Raw genomic sequence first — 22139 nt, 5'->3', positions numbered from 1 at the left:
CTGTAGCGACTGAGAGAAAGCAGATCTGGGATAACACTCGTGCAGATTCAGACCAGAATACAAGCTTTTTAAAATTTGAATTGTATCCCTGATCTTATCCCATTTTTCCAAACCCCTACCTCAACCAAATTGTGCCACTTCCTGCCAACACCAGGAGGATATGGCAGACACATGACTCAAATTCATGTGATGTCCATTCTTACTATTTTCCACATGGCAGACGCACCTTCAGTCATATCTTGCCCATATGGTCAGAGATTAACGAGGTCAGCATATTCTCTGTTTGTGCCTCGTGGGCGCCTGGTCTGACCAGTAGCGTCCGCTACAGAGTGATGAGACCAACAGAACTAGCTGGTTTACCCCGAGCGTCTTACCCATGAGCGTCTTTGCAGTGTGAGCCACCCACAGGTCCCAGAGTACCGGTTTAACAAACGTCTACCCATGCAATCCCATCTACAGTTACAGCCACAAAACACACAAAGGGGCATCAGACAAAACATCAGAGCCCATAGCTGCAATCCGGAAACCACAACTGCCAGCTTCTGGTAGTTCCAATAAAACCTTTTAAAGGTCAAGCATTCAACAACAGTTAGCTTAGCTAAAGCTCATGCGAAGGCTTTGCTATTGCTAATGCACATGGCCCAAATATTAGCTTTGCTAATGCTTCAATGTATGGGCAACATGTTAGCTTTGCTAATACTCAAACACATTGTCCATAAGTTAGCTTGCTATTGCTCATATGAAAAGAAGATGCATTAACTTGGCTGAAGCTTATTCATGCATCCTGCACATTAGCTGTCTAAGCTAACGTTCGTTGGCTGTGTAGTTAGCAGCTGGGGACTGTGAAACAGGGCTGCTGAGGCCAGGCACTGCCCAAGTGCTGAAACCGCAACCACCGTCTCCCAGAGTCCTCCTGCCCAAGTAAAGGTTAATTACATAACTACAGATTCAGTTCCTGAGACAAAGCAGACATCCAGCTACAAAAGAGACGCCACCAGCTTCCTGGGCTAACGTGCTAAACTCTGACAGCCCAGCTGTGAGGCCAAGTCCACAGTGCATAACTCATAAGAATAAATAAAAAATATGATCCAACCCCTCATAGCATAGGGGTGATGTCATAGTGTAAAGAAGTTCAGCTTTGCTCAACAAATCCCTACTGCCATAGCATAGAAATTCACGATAGTCCTAAATGTTGGAGACACAATGCCACCTACATGCAGCCACTGGTCAGATGTTCTTATCCAGAGCGACTTGTATAAGTACATATTTTTTTAAAAAAACGTTATGAAGTTAGTATCAGGACTGACAGTAAGATAGCCAGATGTCTAGTTTTGGAGCAGAATGTCCGCTTTTCAAATAATTTGTACAGGTTCGGTTTGCATTATTGTATTATTTGTACAAATAACTCCGGTCTGAATAACTGATTAAAATTTGACCGCTGGTTTGTAATTAATTTCTTCTGTCCCCATCCAATCAGAGAGAAGCCAGAGCTATTCTACAGTCATTCAGAATCCAATTAGAGAGAAGCCTTATATCAGAGCTATTCTACAGTCATTCAGCATCCAATCAGAGAGAAGCCTCATATCAGAGCTATTCTACAGTCATTCAGCATCCAATCAGAGAGAAGCCTTATATCAGAGCTATTCTATAGTCCTTCAGCATCCGATACCAGAATACTGAGAGGGCAAAAGCGAATTGTGATACACTGACTTAAACTGTTCCCACTTTAGTGGTGTGATGGTATGCCATAATACTCAAATATGAAATAGTGCTACTATAAACTAAATGGTACACCAGAATTTTAATTTACTGCATGTCTGAAAAATTCCAGTCATTATAATAGAAATAGCCATAGAAGAGAAAGAGTTAATGAATGAAACAATGCAACCGCAGAGCAGAAACGGTGATATGGTCCAGCCAGGAGACTGGGAGGGCGGCGGCACACCCAGGCCTTGGCAGTTATTAGCCAAATTCGGTGTGGTTTACCGTGGCAGACCAGACTGAAGGGTCTCTCTCATTTCTCAGCCTCATAATGACTTGCTTGGCTTTCATTGGCACAACTCTGGTCCTAATGTTGACAAATGCCAATAACAGACTCCAAAGGAAATCAAAGGCCTAGAATGAAGACTGGATACTGAAAGCTGCCTTATACCTGCGCTGAGGACGCAAGTGAATACACCTGATTATTCAGAAACATCTGTGAAGTCCTGGTTTTAGTTTTTATTTAATATTTGCATTAAGAACACAATGATATTTAAATCCATAGCTACATGTAAAATATTTTAGTCCTTTCCATCACATTTTAAATGCACATTTCTTTCATTTGAAGTATTGCAGCTAAATGGTGGTTAGCTGCTAGCTTGCAAAGCATAAAATACTCTGGTGATGGTCCCATTTTACTGCAATGTATGACTGGGATTCCAGTGTCTGTAATTGCAAATATTGAGAGCAAAATTACACATATAAAGCAGATTAGAATTATTTTCCTTAATAAAGTAATGAGTCTCAGTGCTGCTCCCGGCTGTGAATCTTGAGCACCTAGAGACCCACATTACACTGCACTCCTTCTATAGGCGTCACCATAGAGACCCACATTACACTGCACTCCTTCTGTAGGCATCGCCATAGAGACCCACATTACACTGCACTCCATCTGTAGGCATCGCCATAGAGACCCACATTACACTGCACTCCTTCTGTAGGCATCGCCATAGAGACCCACATTACACTGCACTCCTTCTGTAGGCATCGCCATGGAGACCCACATTACACTGCACTCCATCTGTAGGCATCGCCATAGAGACCCACATTACACTGCACTCCTCTGTAGACATCACCACAGAGACCCACATTACACTGCACTCCTTCTGTAGGCATCGCCATAGAGACCCACATTACACTGCACTCCTTCTGTAGGCATCGCCATAGAGACCCACATTACACTGCACTCCTTCTGTAGGCATCGCCATAGAGACCCACATTACACTGCACTCCTTCTGTAGGCATCACCATAGAGACCCACATTACACTGCACTCCTTCTGTAGGCATCGCCATAGAGACCCACATTACACTGCACTCCTCTGTAGACATCACCACAGAGACCCACATTACACTGCACTCCTCTGTAGGCATCACCATAGAGACACACATTACACTGCATTCCTTCTGTAGGCATCACCATTTACAGCCCTGGATTATAATTGTAAAAATAGCGAGCGCTGTGACATCATCCCTGTGCACCGCGAGCAGGAGACCTGCGAGCACTGTGACATCATCCCTCTGCACCGCGAGCAGGAGACCTGCGAACGCAGTGACATCATCCCTGTGCACCGCGAGCAGGAGACCTGCGAGCGCTGTGACATCATCCCTGTGCACCGCGAGCAGGAGACCTGCGAGCGCTGTGACATCATCCCTGTGCACCGCGAGCAGGAGACCTGCGAGCGCTGTGACATCATCCCTGTGCACCGCGAGCGGGAGACCTGCGAGCGCTGTGACATCATCCCTGTGCACCGCGAGCAGGAGACCTGCGAGCGCTGTGACATCATCCCTCTGCACCGCGAGCGGGAGACCTGCGAGCGCTGTGACATCATCCCTGTGCACCGCGAGCAGGAGACCTGCGAGCGCTGTGACATAATTTCCGGCTCAGCGTCGACTTTTAATGCCAATTGCAGAGCATACTGGCAGGAGAGAGAGGGAGGGGATTACGCACTAATCTCCTCCTGCTAAAGAGCTGCTCTAGCACAGAGTGCATTCACAGAACCAGCGCTACGGTATGCAAAGGATTAACCCCAGATTAAATGAGATTATACGAGGCATATATGTTTTTTTTTTTTTTATAAATGTAGAAAACTATTACATCACATGAATGCATTACGTTTTTCTTCACTGATCACTTTTTTCAAGACATTTTTCAAGCTAGAGAACTGGAAGTTAGGGCTGCACTAGGGGTCATGCAATGTTTAAACCAAGATTTAACCCTTGACCCTCAGGTCTGTCTTTCTGGAACACAGCAGTTATCCACAGGCCAGGAGAAAGCTTGTGAATTTTTTGTGCAGCTCTTATTTATGCAAACACACGTGACTGCGCTCGTGCAAACACACGCACACACAGGCAAACACGTGCACACACAGGCAAACACACGCACACACAGGCAAACACACGCACACACAGGCAAACACACGCACACACAGGCAAACACACGCACACGCAGGCAAACACACGCACACGCAGGCAAACACACGCACACGCAGGCAAACACACGCACACACAGGCAAACGCGTGCACATACAGGCAAACACACGCACACACAGGCAAACGCATGCTTACACAGGCAAACACGCACACACAGGCAAACACACGCACACACAGGCAAACGCGTGCACACGCAGGCAAACACACGCACACGCAGGCAAACACACGCTCACGCAGGCAAACACACGCACACGCAGGCAAACACACGCACACGCAGGCAAACACACGCACACGCAGGCAAACACACGCACATGCAGGCAAACACACGCACACGCAGGCAAACACACGCACAAACAGGCAAACGCGTGCACACACAGGCAAACGCGTGCACACACAGGCAAACGCGTGCACACACAGGCAAACACATGCACACACAGGCAAACACACGCACACACAGGCAACCACACGCACACACAGGCAAACGCACTCAGTCTGCACTCAGCCTCAGTCTGCACTCAGTCTGCACTCAGCCTCAGTCTGCTCTCAGTTTGCACTCAGTCTGCTCTCAGTCTCAGTCTGCCCTCAGTCTGCTCTCAGTTTGCACTCAGTTTGCACTCAGTCTCAGTCTGCTCTCAGTCTGTACTCAGCCTTAGTCTGCTCTCAGTCTGTACTGAGCCTTAGTCTGCTCTCAGTCTGCTCTCAGTCTGTACTCAGCCTTAGTCTGCTCTCAGTCTGCACTCAGTCTCAGTCTGCTCTCAGTCTGCACTCAGTCTCAGTCTGCTCTCAGTCTGCACTCAGTCTCAGTCTGCTCTCAGTCTGCACTCAGTCTCAGTCTGCTCTCAGTCTGCTCTCAGCCTCAGTCTGCACTCAGCCTGCACTCTACACTCTTACACTACATTTGTTTAGCAAGCGCTTTTATCCAAAGTCTCCAGTAAACTTCCCCACTGTGGGCAGCATGCCCTGTGACAGATTTGTTTCACCGGCAAACCTGCAGCAATGAGAAAACCCCAGCTCTGGGGCCGTATGTATCAAACATCTTAATAATTACACTTAAGAATCTCATGAGAGCTTACTTTGGAGTGAAATAATTCTTCGCTTAAAGTGGTCGGTAAAACATAGTTATCAAGCAGCTCACTTTCTCATAGATAAGTCTTGAGAAATTCTCAAGAGTAACGCTTAAGTATGTTTCTGCGACAATCACAGGTGCTGCAAACAAAAGGATTAAGATGATGTCATCAATTGCCGCAATTGCTAAGAGACAAGAACCAATTAGCTTTTGGGAAATCTGTGTTCTATTGATGGGTCAACACAAGTTTTCAATAAAGTAAAACACACCCTCGTTATGAAAGCTGCCTTGTTGTCTAATGTTAGTCTAAGCAAAATGGATGTGAAAAGAAAGCCGAATTGGACTGTGGAAAAAATGGTGATGTTGGTAAAGAAGTGGAGGCAAAGAAGGAAATAATTAAGGGAAAATTTAGCCCCACACTTACAAGTCAACACAAAAAAGAAGTTTGGAAGCAGATCCCAGACTGCATTAATGTAAGCTCCTCCACCATTCGGAGTCCAGAGGAATGCAAAAAGAAATGGCACAATATTTTATCCAAAGGGTGTCAGGAAATCTCCGCTTTCAAGAAGCCAACATCTGGCACTGGTTCGTAGTCTACGTTATTTATTTATTTACTTATTTACTTACTTACTTATTTATAAGACACGTTTGTTACATATTGCTGATGAACATTAATGTAGTTATATTTTTTTATTCAGGTGGAGGTCCTGCACCTAAACCTTTAAGCGCAGTGGCAGAAGTAGTTCTCTGCATTCTTGGAGAAAATAATGCCACAATCAGTGGAGTGGGCGACTGTCAGGATGCTGCACTACCCAAACTGCAGACTGTAGTAAGGTTTGGTGGGATTGGTGGGCAGAACCCACAGGGCGGAGCTGGGGAGGGCCATCAGTGCAAATGGGGTATAGCTGGGCCTGGTGTGTCCCAGGCCTTAAAGTGCTATGGCTCCCTCCAGTCTGGTCTTCCTCTCTCTACCTGGTTGTTCTTTTGTTTGGAAGCCTTTCTTTGCTTTACACCTTACAACATTCATGCTGCACATATACTGTTATCCATGCACTGGTTACATACTGATACTCATCCATATTGGTTGGTATGTTTGTTCTTTTCTACTTAGTTAACATATTCTTATATATACATATATATATATATATATATATATATATATATATAATAAATATCTATTTTGTTATTCCTTCAATTGTGCCTGTGTCTCCCTTTTGTTGCAAGCCTGAGCCAGTTTGTAACAAATGGGGCCTCATCTGGGATTCTTTTGGGGAAGCCCTGGAATTGTTTGAAATAGTTTTTTAGCACTTTGGTTCATCTATACTCCCTGCATTGGGCCCTGTGTGGGAGTTGATCTATGCTGGACTGGTTTCCAGTGTGGTAAGTACCTGGAGATTCTACATAATAAGTGCGGTGTTATCTGAAACTCAATTTGATAAGTGTTAAGTTGTGGGAGATTCAGGTGCAAATCGGAAATTTGAGTTGTCAATTTGGTTACATACTTAAAGTAGGCTTTAAGATTGTTTGGTTTTGCCCTCTTTCGCTTGTTACTTTATTGTTGTGAAATACAGTTCTTTTGTTTTTTTTTTTCAGTGAAGAGAGGACTTTGTTGGTCTCTGGCTATAGCTCATGTCAGAGACACTTCACTCTGCTTGCTACCGGGACATCGGATTAAGGATGGTAGGTGCCTGTCTCCTGGTGTGTACAAGGAGGGATAGTCCTCCATAGGTGTACTCTTTGGTTTGTTGTTTTGTAGCTGGTTTATTGTTTTTGTGTTTTTTCCGTGCGGTTAGAGCAGTGGTCTCAGGGACACCGCTGTAGCCTGGGTGAAGCAGTCAGTTTCTCCCAGTGCAAGCAGTATACTGGTGTATATGTATCCACTGCCAGTATACACATGAAGACTAGGGTTAAGTTGGCCAGTTAGTTGATGGGTTAAGTAAGTAGCCAGGTGGGGAAGCTCCACCTCTGTAATTGGGCCGTCTCTTTCTTGTTTGCACCAAGGGGTTAGGTACAGGTCAATTTTGTTTCCTGGTCTGGTGTGCTCAGCCGGGGGGAGAGCAAGGTAAGTATGCTGCAAATTGGCCTTCAGGTTATCATTGATCCTTGCCAGAAGTCAATTTGGTGAAGCTATGGCTTCGGTAGAAGATTTTTACCAGACTCCATCTGAGAAGCTGTTAGACTGCTACACTAAAGATCAGTTGCTAAAAATTGTAGAGCATTATGGGGTAGAGATTCCTGATAAACGGCTTAAGGATAGTATTAAGTCCGCATTAAAGGCACGATTAGTGGATTTGGATATTATTCCTGCTAAAGAGGAGCCTGCTAGTGTTGTCAGTGACACATTGAGGGCTGAGTCAATACTAAGAATGAGTTCACCCACGCATTCCGTCTCTACCTGGCCACAGTGTTGGGATAAATTTTGAACAGCAGAAAGAGCTAATGATGATACAATATCAACAGGAACGTGAACGTGAAGAACGAGAATAATTACGTGCACTCGAGTCAGAAAAACTCAGATAGAATGCTCATCTGCATGAAGTTGAATTGGCACGTGAGCAAGATTTGCAAAAGATAGAATTGCAGCGGTATCGTTTAGATCTAATTAGAGATGGTAAACTTCCGGTTGAATACTCGCTTGATGAGAAGTCAGAGGCCCAAAGGGCAGTGGTATTTCCCTCGTTTGATGTTTCTGCTAACCTGCGCCAAGTTCCCAAATTCAATTAAAAAGATCCAGACACCTTTTTCTTGTTGTTTGAGTGTTTGGCAAATTCTCGTAAATGGTCAGATTCTGACCAAACTTTGCTGTTACAATGTGTCTTGACGGGTAAAGCTCAAGAGGCTGTTTCCGCCTCTGATGAGAGTGGAAACTATCTGACTGTTAAAAGTGCAGTATTGAAAGTGTATGAATTGGTTCCAGAAGCTTACCGTCAATGCTTCAGAAACTTCAAAAAAGGGGGTAAACAAACCCATGTTGAATTCGCCAGAGAGTTAATAACCCAGTTTAATCGCTGGTGTGTTGCGTCTGAGGTTGAAAATCTGGAGGATTTACGAGAACTTGTCATTCTGGTACAGTTTAAAAATACCCTCCCTAAACGTGTAGCCACATATTTCAATGAGCAATGAGCGGAACGTGCAAACTGCCTCTGAGGCTGCCATGATGGCAGATGAGTATGTTCTAACTCACAAGGGAAACTTCGGAGATCGTGCGCGGGGTGATTGGGGTCGCAGAGATAATTATTTTGGTAATCACCAAAATAAAATGTCTGGGGGTGAGGCAGAGGCCTGTTCATACAAATGTGACCTGGGCTCACATGGTAAAATGGACTCTAGTCAGGTTTGTCATTACTGTTTGGGGAAAGATCATTGGAAGAATGAATGCCCTGTTCTTAGAGCAAAACAGAAGTCTCCTAATGATAATCGCCAGGTGAAGCCTGCCGCGTTGGCCACACCCGCTCCTATCGGTATTAAGGCTGATGCTATTGCTGCAGTTCAGTTTCATACCAAACCTGCTGTGTTAGCTGCCCCAATATCACCCCTCACTAATTGTGTTATCCCTGCTGAAGTGCAGGCGCAGCCAGAGTTGTGTTTGGAAAGTGACTCTGGTTATTCGCCTTACATTCCAAGGTACCTGTGAAAATCTTGTGCGATACAGGTGCATTGGATTTATTCATTTTGGAATCTGTATTGCCTTTTTCCTCTGAGTCAGATACTGGTCGTAGTGTGCTGATTCAGGGGATGGGGCTGCAGGTTCTGTCAGTCCCTCTTCATAAACTCATGTTCTCCTCAGATCTGGTGCAAGGTGAAGTGTCCATGGGAGTTTTCCTTCTCTGCCTGTTGAAGGAGTGGTTGTGATTTTTGGGAACAACCTGGCTGATAAGCGTGTCTGGCCTGACGTGCCGCCTTCAATGGTGGTTACTTCAACATCTCTTGTGAGGGAGCCCAGCAAGAGTGAGCAGAGTAACCCAGAAGTGTTTTCAGTCTGCGCTGTGACGCGAGCTATGTGCCATGCCAAAATTGATCCAGGTAAAGCTATGAGTAAGAACACAGGAAATGTTGCTTTCCCTGTGCCTGCTTTCCCTTTGTTTGTTTCTCGTAGCAAGTTGGTGAAGGAACAAAAGGATGAGCCCACATTGCAGGAGTTGTTTGACCGGGTTCTCCCTGCTGATGAGATGGAGAGTGCCGCTCAGGGGTATTTTATCCAGGAGGGTCTGTTGGTGAGAAAATGGCTGCCTCAGGGTGATCAGTTTGTTTGAGATGCTATCTTTTAAATTGTGATGCCACTTAAGTTCCGAGATGTTTTGCAGACTGCACATGATGACATTGCAGGACACCTAGGGGTTAAGAAAACGTATGACAGGGTCTTGTGGTATTTCTATTGGCCCCGTTTGAAGAGGGACATTTATCACAAGACTTGCCATACTTGCCAACTGACTGGTAAGCCTAACCAGTCCATCAAGCCTGCCCTCCTGTATCCTATCCCAGCAGTCAGTCAACCCTTTGAGCATTTGATTATTGATTGTGTTGGTCTCCTGCCCCGGCCCAAAGCTGGTAGTGTCATGGTTCTGTGTTCCTGTCTGTGTTTTCCTTGTTGGGCCACCAGATGGCGGCACTTCTGTTTTGTGTCCTGCTCCCCCTGTTTAATTGTATTATTGTTTTCAATTGTCCAATCATTGTTTTCTGGCTGTCTCATTTTCCCTTCCCCTTCCATGGCCTGATTGTTCATGGTGCCCTCCTGTGTCTCATCAGTGTCTGTCTATTTAAGTTCCCTTCTCCTGGACTCAGGTGCTGGATCCTTGTTGATAGTGTCGGTTGTCTCTGATTGTGTTCCTGCTCTGTGTGTTCCTGCTATGTTCTGTTTCCCACATGCTTTTGGACTTTTGGTTTTCCTGTGTACCCTGTGTTTCTGAAGTTTTCCTTTGTTTTGAAGAGTTGCCCAGCAAGGCCTTTTGTTCCCTTTTTGTTTAGTAAAGTCTTTTGTTCTTACCTTTTTGGAGTTTGAGTTTTTCCCCCTCCGCATTTGGGTCCTAACCCTCCACTGCACCCTGACAGGCAGTACATATCTGTTGATGGTAATGTGTCAATCAACCTGATACCCTGCTGCTTATCCACTCCGCAACATCACTACTAAATCTGTTGTGAAAGCTTTAGCACAGTTTACTTCTCGCATGTTTGCAGAGATTTTGAAGCAGGTCCGAGTTAAACATGCTCAGGCTAGTGCCTACCATGCACAAAGTCAGGGGGCCCTAGAGTGCTTCCATTCCACACTGGAATCACTGTTGCGTGCCTGTTGTACAGAATTGGATTGTGACTGGGAAGAAGGGTTGCCATGGTTAATGTTAGCTGCTAGAGAGGTGACCCAAGAGAGCACTGGATTTAGTCCAAATGATTTGGTGTTTGGACATGCTGTACGTGGTTCATTGGCAGGATGATTGGAAAAGCATCTGCACCCCCAGTCAACCTGTCAGACTATGTAAACGGTTTCAGGCGGAGGCTGTATGAAGCCAGTAAGATGGCAAAAGAGAAGTTAGAAACTTCTCAAAGTAAGATGAAGCGCCTGTTTGATCGCCGGGCTGAACGCCAAGATTTTAGCCCAGGTGATCAGGTTCTTGCAGTTCTGCCAATTGTTGGTTCTGCCTTTCAGGCAAAATATACTGGACCTTACTCTGTTGTTCGACAAGTGTCTGATCAGAATTACTTGATTGCTCCTCCAAATCGAAGGAGGTCCACCCAATTGTGTCATATCAATCTGTTGAAATCCTATTATGTCCATCCTTCTGCTTTAGACTCCATACCAGAGGTGAAACCTGTGGCTTTGGATGCTGACGTGGGGTGTTCTCCTCCATTCCTGGTGGCAGCCGGTGTTGAGGAGGAGCTGACTGCACCTGATGACTGTACGTTAAGAGGTAGATTGAGAAGCTCTGAGTCACTGGGTAAGCTGGACACTATTCTAGGACATTTGCCTGACTCCAAGCTTAGAGAGTTAGTGGGTATCATAAGGCAATTTCCATGTTTGTTTACAGATGCACCTTCTCGCACACACCTGATTCAGCATGATTTTGATGTAGGGGATGCTGAGCCCATACGCCAGCAGTTCTACTGTGTCTCCCCTGAGAAACGTGAGAAGTTAGATTCAGAGGTCAAATATATGCTGGATAACAACATTGCTGAACCTTCCAGGTCCAGCTGGGCTTCGCCATGTCTGTTGGTGAAGAAGCCAGATACTACCTTTAGACCCTGTACAGATTACTGCAAAGTCAACACAGTTACTAAAGCTGACTCCTATCCACTTCCTTGCATGGAGGATTGTGTGGACCAGGTTGGCTCAGCAAAGTTTGTAAGAAAATTTGACCTCCTAAAAGGGAGTCCCTTTAACCCCACGAGCACAAGAGATTGCTTTATTCATCACTCCTTCAGGACTGTATTCTTACACTGTTATGCCATTTGGTTTATGGAGTGCACCAGTGACATTCCAGCGTCTTATGAATAAGGTAGTATCTGGGTTGGAAGGATGTGCAGTATATTTAGATGATGTGGTAATCTATAGTGACACTTGGGAAGATCATTTGCAGGGTATTCAGGCTCTGTTCAGCCACTTAGCCCGGGCGTGTCTCACCGTCAATCTGGCCAAGTGCGAATTCGCTAAGGCAACGGTGACATACCTGGGTGTAACGGTGACAAGGTGGTTGGCTAGGGTCAGGTACGCCCTGTAAGAGCAAAAGTGTTGGCTATGGATCAGTTTCCCCCTCCATCCACCAAGAAAGAGCTTGCAAGGTTCTTGGGTATGGCCAGGTATTACCAAAGTTTCTGTGAAAACTTCGCCCCTTACTGACCTCCTCAGCTCAAAGGCTAGGTTTGATTGGTGCCCCAGATGTCAGAGAGCTTTTGAGGATGTGGAGGCTCTGCTCTGCTCGGCACCTGTGTTAGCTGCTCCACAGATGGGTCAGCCTATTAAGCTGTATGTTGACACCAGCAGGAACTGTGCTTTTACAAGCTGGTCCCGATGACATTGAGCATCCTGTTAGCTTCTACTCAAAAAACTTTAATTCGTACCAGTTGAACTATTCTGTAGTAGACAAAGAGGCATTATCATTAATCGGGGCACTGCAGCATTTTGAGGTCTATGTTGGGGTCTACACCAACCACAACCCCCTTACCTTTTTACACTCACTGCAGAACCCAAATCAGCATCTTATAAGATGGTGTCTGTTCTTGCAGCCTTACCATCTTGATGTCCAGCATGTGAAAGGCTCATAATGTCATGGCAGATGCGCTGTCCCGTGCGCTTTCCCCATGAGTCCTGTTCTTCTCACCCATGTCTGTCTTCTTCCCATTCTAGTTTGTTCAATCCTTTTCTCTTAAAGTGCTTCTCAAAGGCACCTGAGTTGCTGGGGCTGAGCTGGCTGGATAAGGAGTTGACAGGCACGTCTGTTGTGAGTGAGACAACTAGTCAGGTACAGTTGAGTGGGGTTAGTGAAATAAGTGGGAAAAGTAAGCTGGTAGTATATCTGTAGCTCAGATGGGTCAAATGTTAATAAATGTTAATGTATTGTGATTATTTAAGATTGTAGTAAAAGAACATTTTCTTGAAGGGAAATCTATTTCTTTATTTGTTATTGATTGTTTACTTGAGTTAGTGGTAAGTATTTTGGTTTTGAGGAGAGGTTGTCCCAGTGACCCTAGGGTCCCTGTTTTATGGGAGACACACATGCACACACACACAAAGCACACGCACACACAGAATCCTCTCCATCAGAGCACATCTCACACGAACAGCGGATGTTCTGAGATCTATCTGCATCAGCCCAGGCCCTTGGGGATTACTGCTGCTCACCCTGGGGTCTACACCAAACTGCAACTGGCGATTACGTAACCAATTAACCCTCACACTCCCAAGCTCAGTGTGGACTTATCAGCTGCAGTTGAGGAAAGTCTACCAGAATTACATTTTAAAAAATGTTCCCGAGTAAAAAAATACACAGTCCACATCAAATTGACAGCTACAAAATTAAGTGTCCATCTGCATTACAATGAATTATTACATTTTTGAGCAGATGTATGCTGTCTTTAACTTTGACATGCTGAATCTTGGACATCACAGGAGCAGCCCAGCAGATATTCTAAAAACTGTGAGCTTGCAAACATTCTTTTAAAAGCACTATAACTGCTTTTAAAAGAATAGAAACACTATAACACCAACATCACGGTTAATGTGTGTGTGGTGTGGGGATGGCTGGTTTAAGCAGCCACACCTGCCCTGGGTCAAGCTAATTAGACCTGGCCAATTGGATGATTGGTTAAGAATGAGAGAATTGGCCAGGCTAATTGGACCCAGGAACAGGAGTGGCTGCACCTGTGCGTAGTGAGGTAATCAGTGCGCACAGGTTAAATCTGCCATCCCCACCCACACAGGGGAGCCTCTCTGTCATGACAGTGTTTTAACATCTGCTCCTCGGCTATAACAGCTTGCCGACCCTTGCAAATAAATGTGGACTGTTTTAACATCATCTCCCTGTGTCTCTGTGCTGGAGGGCCCCAAGGAAAGCCACTTCGGTGGCCTGTGGCAGGCGTGTTTGCCACAGTGTGCTTTCAATCACAATTTACAACCATATTTACTGATGTGTTTCATAGTCCTAAATGCAAATGTCGCTTTAGTCACTGCTCCTATTGACACACTAACCAATTGAGCAGTTTTTTGTGACTGAAGCTCCTTCCATCTGCGCCCCAATAATGAACCCTCTTCAAAAGTCACTTGGATCTTTTCCTCTTGCCATCTTCATCCAAAATCGACATCAACAGGGCCTGCTCAGCATTTTCATATATGCCACAGAGCATGATAGGATGTTAGCTGCTTCATTGCATCATGCAGTACACATGTATGGAAGCATCTGCATTCGTTATGTTTCTCCACTCATTTATTAAGGTTTTTCCTTCAATTTGTAACCTGTCTGTATATCTATTTACGGCAGTATTATAACAAAGTTGTTGTACAGCATCATATGGATTTGCATACTCAAATATTTCCATGGCATTATACTGTACAACATGAACACACTGCAGGCAGGTTACAACATGAATGCAAAAATGGGATGGATATTTCCATAATGACCAGAGTGAAAACCAGAATTTGCATTGGACTGTCTTTGCTCCATTCGTACTCTGTCTGGTGCTGAAAAGCCAGTCTGTGTAAAGATGCTCCTTACTGTCCCATGACTCACTTCAGGCAAAGGGACACAGGGCCTACATTAGTGGGTCTCCCTCTCGTGTAGCCTGTCAGGCTGCAAGCTAACAGCTTCAGCATCCTGTTCCTATTGTGGCCCAGCACTCTTCAGAGACTGGACTCTGAGCTAATGCTAACATTTGCCAAATGTGGCCAAGCTGTGTCAAAATGTTTCAAGGACATTGAAACTGGTCGGCTGTGTAAACTGGTGGTGGCTTTTCATTAAGGAGTGAAGTGAAGGAGGGAGGAACAGTGATTAGTGGGACCCGTTTTACCCAGGACAGTTCACTATTTTTAGCCACTCCATAGACAGCAGCATTTGTTTCCTTAGCAACCAGCATTAAATCCGTGCTTGGGTAGGGGAAGTGGGGCAGGGTATCCCTTAATACTTGATAGGGCCTGGGAATTGCCACAGTGAGAGTCGGTTAATCCAGCAACAAGGCACTCATATTAGTGTGTCATAGGTCTGCCATTACCAGTGCTGGTGCAGCCTGGCTGAAATCGATGTGTGTGGACCTCAGGATGAGGGGCCTCCACACTCTGCCTCTCTGAGAGGGAGTGAGAGAGAGGCTTGGCGGGGTAAACACACACCATGTCCTGTGGAAGCACTGCCATACCGCCTGGCAATAGTGTGTTTTCATGCTGCAGGGCCAGAGCAGCAGAACACTTTCTAGAAATTTCCTCAAACACATGATGTCCAAACCAAGAACCTCTTTTTGACAAACTATAATTTGGATACAGTCTATCAGACCGGGGTGTACCTGAAGGGGAACATCACCCTAAAGTAAATTAATTTTTTTCAGTGACATACAGTCAAAGTGAAATAGTGATTAACAACATAACTACTATTTATAAATCAGATTTATACAACACTTTAATCCTGATTCTTGACCATGCAGTTTTCTGATGAATCTTTTGAAATAATTGAGTTATTTGACCCACACATATGCATCTGCAGTGATCTGCAGACCCTTGCTGTGCCAACATGGGCCCTGTGTCCACTGAACAGTGAGGATTCAGCATTAAAAATCCCTGTGCAGTAGTAATCCAGGACAATCATGCTTATTATTTGGAGAAAGATGTAGAAAGGGCTTCAGTCTGGAAACAAAACAAGACTGAGTGACATACTGGTTGATGACCATCATACGCATGTTCTAAGTTGAGTGACATACTGGTTGATGACCATCATAAGCATGTTCTAAGATATTCTCTTTGTTCCCTGGGACCAAAGAAGCAGGGATAAATGCTGTTTAAGTAGTTTGGTGCACTAACTTCATGAAATGAAGTCTGGTTAGTGGATAGTGGACTTGAAGCAGTCTGGAAAAAAGAAGCTATTCTTCCAGTGGAGGCTGCACCCATTCAGCCACGAGAAAAATCCAATTTTAAAAAATTATCAAAGAATCTTCTCCTTAATGGTTTTAACTTTAACAGCAGTCAGGCCTTTTAGCATCAAAGGTTAAATTAAATCCTTTGCAGTGCCACAGGAAGAGAAGCATTAATCTGGACACAAACAGATTAAACTCCAAACCCCTGCACTTCACACAGTGAACCCTGTCATTCCAGGAACACAAGGCTGACTTTATGACTTTGGAATCTGTCCCAAATCAGCTCTTACCCGGATTCTCACTCTCCTGAGATCCCTGAGATTTATCATGTCAAACTGCTGAAGTTAAGCAGCAATATCACCCTGTACGATTCTGATGTCAAACTTCTGAAGCTAAGCAGCTATACCACCATGTACCCTTCTCACGGCTAACTGCTGAAGCTAAGCAGCCATACCACCCTGTACCCTTCTCATGTTAAACTGCTGAATCTAAGCAGCCATACCACCCTGTACCCTTCTAATGTTAAACTGCTGAATCTAAGCAGCCATACCACCCTGTACCCTTCTCATGTCAAACTGTAAAAGCTGGAGCTAATCAGGTTGGTGCTCGGCTCAAATTTGGATGGGAAGCCTTCAGGAAAAGCTGTTGCTGCTGTGCTGTCGAAAGTACCAGCCTTCGGATGAAATGCTACACCTAGGACTTGTCTCACTGTCTCACTAATCATTCCCTACATCTGACTGGCTGCATCATCCCTGGCATTCCTTTACCCAGATTCCCAGCACAGTACCTGGCATTCCGTTACCCAGATTCCCAGCACAATACTTGGCATTCCTTTACCCAGATTCCCAGAGTTGCCGCTGTGAGAGAATTGCACTCTCAGCCGGTAAAAACAATAAATAAACGTAACAAAATAAAATAAGCCTGTCAGGTTATGTAGTAGAGGCAGCGACCCTTGGGGTGGTAAAAGCTTGACACAGTGCTGGATACTGCGTAGTCTGCAGGCAAATTAATGGATTGTCATTCTCGTTATGTATTCTTATGTTCTATATGGGCTGAGTGGCCTGTTCTCTTCATTATGTTTTCTTCAGTCTGTGCAAGGGGACTGGGATGTGACCCAGATGTCCGTGTGATTAGTTGTCATGTCCCCAGGGAGCCTAGAGGAGCATGGGAAAGCCAGCATCTTGCATACACATACAGGCAGTGTGCAGATACAGAGTCCCATCACCCCTGCACATACAGGCAGTGTGCAGAAACAGAGTCCCATCACCCCTGCACATACAGGCAGTGTGCAGAAACAGAGTCCCATCACCCCTGCACATACAGGCAGTGTGCAGAAACAGAGTCCCATCACCCCTGCACATACAGGCAGTGTGCAGAAACATCGTCCATCACCCCTGTACCCCAAAACACAGCCATCAGCAGACACAGTGCAAGAACTCCAAATCTTACAACTAGCATTATTTGACATGCTTATCATTCATTTCATTGTATTTTTAAAAATGATTTGTAAATTGTTCATTTATAATTGTCTCTTTTCAGCACTGTACATTTGACACTAGTTTAAGTGTTAATTTAATGCTTATTTCATGCTTTTATTGAGCTTTCTCTACTGCAATAATAATAATAATAATAATAATAAAAATAACAATAATAAAGTAGGAATGGGATTTTGTGGTAAAAAAAAATAATATGTCTAGATAGGAAAGTCATAAGACATAATTTTAACTAAATTCCATATTATATTTAAAGAATTAAAATGGTTCATTTTGTATTTTCTGACTTAGCCACCACATTTGTTTGAGGCATTTTCTTCTTCTTGTTTATCACTGAATTTGAGGAGCAGGACAACTATCGCGCTAAAGCGCTAGGCTTTGAGGAGCAGGACAGCTATCATGCTAAATCACTAGGCTTTGAGGAGCAGGACAGCTATCGTGCTAATGCACTAGGCTTTGAGGAGCAGGACAGCTATCGTGCTAATGCACTAGGCTTTGAGGAGCAGGACAGCTATCGTGCTAATGCACTAGGCTTTGAGGAGCAGGACAGCTATCGTGCTAATGCACTAGGCTTTGAAGAGCAGGACAGCTATCGTGCTAATGCACTAGGCTTTGAGGAGCAGGACAGCTATCGTGCTAATGCACTAGGCTTTGAAGAGCAGGACAGCTATCGTGCTAATGCACTAGGCTTTGAAGAGCAGGACAGCTATCGGCTAAAGCGCTAGGCTTTGAGGAGCTGGACAGCTATTGCGCTAAAGCACTAGGCTTTGTCAACAGAACTCTGAGGCGCTAACCACACTTTCTGTCCCCCGATGAATTAAATCACGGATACGTTAAGAGCAAGCGTAGGGTAAGAAGCTAACATGCCGGATCCTTCGCGATCGTACGGCAAGCCTGGATTCAGGCGACGGGGTGACGCCATGGCATGAAGCTGTTTATGCTGGGGTTTTTCCATGGGAAAAACACAGACAGACAACTCCCAAGATGGACCACTCCCCCACAGCCCACCGGCAACAGAAGAAACGCCGTCCGTTAGCGGTCGAGTAAATATTTACACAAAAAGCAGACTGGAGAAATGAAAAGGCCAGTGCACTGCTGCCATTCACCTCAGTGACGAGATAACAAGCTCCTCCTGAGCTGTGAATGTTGGTTTCCAATTCAGATCAATCACACGTGGCATACCTCACTGCAAATGTGACTTCTTATTGCCCAGTATCTCCCTCCAAATCTCCAAATGCGGAAGTATTTTACTGGAACGAAACGCAGCACCCGCTGCGGTGTGCTGTTTTATTCTCTGAGTAGTGCTGCGATCAGGGGGCCGTGGTGAAGAGCTTTAGGGACAGAGTCCCTCCTCAGTGATGTATCTCTGTCATTCTCCAAGGCCCACAGAGCTGCCCCACAGGAACACACCCAACCAACTCACTCCCAGTCCACAGTAACCATGTCACATATGACAGCTATTCAGAGTCAGGGGAAGTGAGGCCTCGAGAGAGCTAAAGTGGGTATAGCTTCCACATGCAGCCAGTAACTCAGAGATTTGATCCAAATGAGAACCAAATGCGAAAACTAGCTTTCCAAAACTACGCAAGGAAAGAAAAAAATAAAAATAAGCTGCCTTGTCGCCACATAATACAACATTAACCAACCTGCTAAACTCTACTGACCATTTCTCCCCATTATGTGTTCTTATGGTCTTATATTTTATATGGAATGAATGGCCCATTCTTATTATGTACATTCACTGTTTGAGTCCCTGTTGTTTGAGATTCTGGATGACTGATGATTCTTATCCTTATGATTCCACTGTGGACTCTTACAGACTGTAATCCTGTACCCTCAATTAGACCTGAGAAGATTACTACAGTTCCATTCATGTCCATACTCAGACAGCAAAAAGCTTGCAAATTAATTTTGGACAGTTAAATATGAACTCCACCCAAAAACCATAATTTGGTGTATTCTATTTTATCCTCATGATTGATTATCCTGGTGTGACCTACACTTTGTGTGTCAGAACCAAATGTTTAATCTGTATCTGTAAAAGACCATGATGATGCCCCCAGAATATAACTCCTCCAGTTCTTATTGAAGTGAATGGAGGTGTCTTTTAAATTGGACAGCACTGTCCAATGGCAACATTTTTTTCTCTATATTTCTGAAATCTGATTTCTGATTTAGTACAATCTAAACAGCAGCCGACACTGAATTTTTTTTATTTACTTTTTTCTTTCATTTGACATGTCATATGTGACATGCTGGAAATGAGAGATAAATTATTCTTAAGGTGAAGGCCAGCATTTTAAATAATGACTTGGGGATGGTATCATTAGGATTTTATCGATACCAATAGTTATCGATACTCTTATTATTGATACTACTCTCCATAATTTGGTGCAAAAAAATGACATGTTTCAAAAAGACTTAAAAGGTATTTTAATATTATTGTATGATTGATTATTGTATTATTGTTTTTGAGCTTCTCACAAGCAAACGTGTCCCTGGAATGGGGGTGGTAACTGGGGTTCAGGGCCATGGTCATCTCCTTTCAGGTTTCCAGGACAGGGTTGCACTAGCTCATAAGTCCAAACTTTGCATGGTTCAGTGTTTCCCCAACATAAAGGCTGCTGCCTTTTTTTAAAGCTATGCTCTGAGACATGGGTCATTTGGCACAGAATATCTTTGTTAAAATAAATGAGTAAAACGGCAGCCTGTGTTATTGTGTAAAAAAAATTCCTGGACACTACTATCATTAGAACTTGAATCTTGTGCCATGCTGTTCATATTCAAGGATGACATTTGCATAAATGGTTGCGCGAGTTTACTTTCGCTTTTAAGTCAGCTTGCAATATGCAACATCTTCAGCTTTATTGGTTGTTTCAGGGGGCGTTACGGGTTCCTCTTGCAGTGTTGTTCATTACACAATCTCATCCGTACCGAGTGGATGACTGGCTTTATGGTACGCGTGAACGGGATGCAAGCCTGAACATCGATAAATCAACTGAGAGGTACAAATCAGCTGTAGTAAAGGTGTGTGCGCGCTTTGCATCACACTTGCTTTGTGTTTCACTAGATTGCTGGTGAAAATAAAGCTACATTACCTCCGTCACACGGAACAGCTTTTTGACATAAATTGCGTGTAGCTTTATTTTCATCGTCTTTTTTAAAGTGGGCCCACACTTTCCAGCGTTTTAACCTGTCCACTTTGACTGGATTGCACAATACATAAACAGGCAATGAACGTAGTAGTGTAGGCCATTCGAACGTCGTCATTATGGTCAATAATAGGCTTCCAGCTATTCTTTAAAATAGTAAATGTTTTATGGAAAGATTAACTTTTTACAATAAAAGAACATTTTCAATGCACTTTTCAGCTATGTTAGAACTAATTAAAGTGGATGTAATGAATACATCACGTGGTGTAAATACCGATAGCAGCACAGTTTGACCAGGACCTTATTGGTATTTCAGTTCTGACCAATCAGCAACCAATACTAATTATATATACTAATTATATATATATATTATATATACCGGCTCCCGATATCCATCCCTATAATAACTACTGTTCAGCCTGCAGTGGCAGCGGCGAGAGCAGCAGGAGGCAGTCTGTCTTTTACACATATAAAAAATGAACACAAGAAAATCTGTTTCTCCATTCAGCTCAAAATGGGTAAGGTCAGGTTACAGGTAGGACGAACCTGAACAGACATCAGCATTCCTACTCCTACACGTTGGGTCTGGAGGTGACCCTGGACTGACTACTCACAGGCTGCGTACAAAAATTTGCGCCCCTCTCTTAAAAGCAGATGCTTCTAGCCTTTCGTGATTGTAAAAAGCTACGGATCACACGTGAGTCTTCGTTCAAATAAATAATAACTTCATTGTGATTCTCAGAGGGAATACTGTTGTTACAATTCCGAGTGGCCCTTGTATGGAAATAGTAAAAATAAATAAACAACTCTACAGCAACCTTGAAGCAATGTCTCTCACCACCTCTGAAAGGTCCAAAGTAAACACAGGCAGACATTTTCCCCAAGGGTAGATTTTAAAAACAAATAAATAAAAACTCACACTGTTGTAATAAAGTCTTTACTTGGCTCTCTATAACATGCCCCACACCAAACAAGGATCTTGGCTTCTCGCCCTAAAATGTGTGTGCTGGACAGCATCTCTGTCCATGTGTCCGATTTTGTTTGTTTCTTTGCTGGTGTGTCCAACGTGTTTTTCAGCTTATAAACGCAAGAAGCGTGAAGCAGCATGATACAAGTGCAAACGACCTGTATGCTCAGCACATAACCTGCCTTAATTCCTTAATATAAACTCTGCTGGATACTTCCTGCAACCCCAGTTTATAAATGCTAGTTGTAAGTTTGGCAGTTATTCTTGCATGTCAAAGTCAAAAGTGCATACGCATTTTGATCATTTTGTAACCCTTGTAGTTTTGTTGCTTTTAAACAATGGTCATCAAGTTCTGGTTAAAATTAGAACTTGAAAATAAAACACTGTCTTCTGGCAGAATTTTTAAAGTAAAGCCAACGACCTCTAAAAAAGGACATATTTCATTGTTACTTAAAACAACCTTGTTTTGCCAGTGAGGTGCTCCTGTTGTGGCAACAAACCTGACCTACAGTTGAGCTACTTTCTCAGGGACTTCTACAGCCGCTCTGGCATCTCGCAACATTTCGGTACTCGCCACTCGCAAACATTACTCAGACATTAGATAAGTTATGCGTCAACCCCCAAGCCTTTCCACCAGTAGATTAAAAGATACAGGACTGCATTCTGGGCAGCACCTAACATCACAATATGAAGTGACAGTGACAGAAAAGAATTAAAAGTGATAGTT

General features: G+C 44.1%; 1 protein-coding gene across 7 annotated transcripts in view; it reads right to left on the bottom strand.

Moving 5' to 3' along the window:
• Positions 1-22139, bottom strand: part of LOC118215376 (diacylglycerol kinase zeta-like) — a 140775-nt gene that overhangs the window by 118473 nt on the left and 163 nt on the right. The window contains exon 2 of one of the 7 annotated variants that reach the window (XM_035396098.1): positions 12480-12683. The exons of the other annotated variants lie outside the window; for them this stretch is intronic. The gene's annotated coding sequence lies outside the window, so the exon portion shown is untranslated. The remainder of the gene's footprint in view (positions 1-12479; positions 12684-22139) is intronic. 7 annotated transcript variants of the gene reach the window in all.

The sequence above is a fragment of the Anguilla anguilla genome, chromosome 16 (genome assembly GCF_013347855.1).
Source record: "Anguilla anguilla isolate fAngAng1 chromosome 16, fAngAng1.pri, whole genome shotgun sequence".
Taxonomy (NCBI): Eukaryota; Metazoa; Chordata; class Actinopteri; order Anguilliformes; family Anguillidae; genus Anguilla; species Anguilla anguilla.
This window is presented reverse-complemented; position numbering and strand designations above follow the sequence as displayed.